Raw genomic sequence first — 1,986 nt, 5'->3', positions numbered from 1 at the left:
GGGGTGTTGCTGAAAATATACCCAAAAATGTGGAAGAGACTTTGGAACTGGGTAACAGGCAGATGTTGGAACAGTTTGGAGGGCTCAGAAGACAGGAAAATGTGGGAAAGTTTGGAATTCAGTGGCTTGCACCAAAATGCTGTTAATGCTATGGACAATGAAATCCAGGCTGAGGTAGTCTCAGGTGGAGATGAGGAGCTTGTTGGGAACTGGAGCAAAGGGGATTCTTGTTATGTTTTAGCAAAGAGACTGGCAGCATTTTGTCCCTGCCCTAGAGATTTGTGGAACTTTGAACTTGAGAGACATGATTTAGGGTATCTTGTGGAAGAAATTTCTAGGCACCAAAGCATTCAAAAGGCGAGTTGGGTGCTGTTAAAGGCCTTCTGTTTCAAAAGGAAAACAGAGGATAAAACTGGAAAATTTGCAGCCTGACAATGCAATAGAAAATAAAATCTCATTTTCTGAGGAGAAATTCAAGCTGGCTGCAGAAATTTGCATAAATAATGAGGAACCAAATGTTAATCACCAAGACAATGGGGAAAATGTCTCCAGGGCATGTCAGAGACCTTTGTGGTAGCCCCTCCCATCACAGGCCTAGCAGGAAAAAGTGGTTTTGTGGGCCAGGCCCAGGGTCCTCCTGCTGTGTGTAGCCTGGGGACTTGGTGCCCTGTGTCCCGACTGCTCCAGCCGTGGCTGAGCCAACACAGATCTTGGACCTTGGCTTCAGATGGTGCAAGCCCAAAGCCTTGGCAGGATCCACGTGTATTCAGCCTGTGAGTGCATAGAGGTCAGGAATGGGGGTTTGGGAACCTCTGCCTAGATTTCAGAAGATGTGTGGAAACACTTGGATGCCCAGGCAGAAGTGTGCTGCGGGGTGGACCCCTCATAGGGAACCTCTGCTAGGGCAGTGTGGAAGGGAAATATGGGGTTGGAGCCCCCACACAGAGTCCCTACTGGGGCACTGCCTAGTGGAGCTGTGAGAAGAGGGCCACCATCTTCCAGACCCCAGAATAGTAGGTCCACCGACAGCTTGCACCCTGCACCTGGAAAAGCTGCAGACATTTAACAACAGCCCATGAAAGCAGCCAGGAAGGAGGCTATAACCTGCAAAGTCACAGGGGCAGAGCTGCCCAAGACCATGGGAAACCACCTGTTGCATCATTGTGACCTGTGTGCAAGGCATGAAGTCAAAGGAGATCATTTTGGAACTTTAAGATTTGACTGCCCTGCTAGATTTTGGATTTATGTGGGGCCTGTAGCCCCTTTGTTTTGGCTAATTTCCCCATTTGGAACAGCTGTATTTACCCGATGCCTGGACCCCCATTGTATCTAGGAAGTAACTAACTTGGTTTTGGTTTTACAGGCTCATAGATAGAAGGGACTTGCCTTATCTCAGATGAGATGTTGGACTGTGGACTTTTGAGTTAATGGTGTAATGAGTTAAGACTTTGGGGATACTGCTGGAAAGGCATGATTGGTTCTGAAGTGTGAAGACATGAGATTTGGGAGGGGCCCGGGCAGAATGACATGGTTTGGCTTCGTGTCCCCACCCAAATCTAATCTTGTAGCTCCCTTAATTCCCATGTGTTGTGGGAGGAACCCAGTGGGAGATATGTGAATCATGAGGGCGGCTCTTTCCTGTGCTTTTCTTGTGACAATAAGTCTCACAAGATCCGATGGTTTTGAAAAACGGGAGTTTCCCTGCACAGGCACTCTCTTTGCCTGCTGCCATCCATGTAAGATGTGACTTGCTATTCCTTGCCTTTTGCAATGATACTGAGGCCTCCCCAGCCACATGGAACTGTAAGTCCATTAAACTCATTTATCTATATAAGTTACCCAGTCTTGGGTACGTGTTTATCAACAGCATGAAAATGGACTAGGCTGGGCGTGGTGGCTCACACCTGTAATCCCAGCACTTTGGGAGGCTGAGGCAGGTGGATCACGAGGTCAGGAGATCAAGACCATCCTGGCTAACATGGTGAA

This window comes from Colobus angolensis, unplaced genomic scaffold (genome assembly GCF_000951035.1).
Source record: "Colobus angolensis palliatus isolate OR3802 unplaced genomic scaffold, Cang.pa_1.0 Scaffold29, whole genome shotgun sequence".
NCBI lineage: Eukaryota > Metazoa > Chordata > Mammalia > Primates > Cercopithecidae > Colobus > Colobus angolensis.
The sequence above is the reverse complement of the archived record's forward strand: the minus strand, read 5'-3'. Positions refer to the sequence as shown.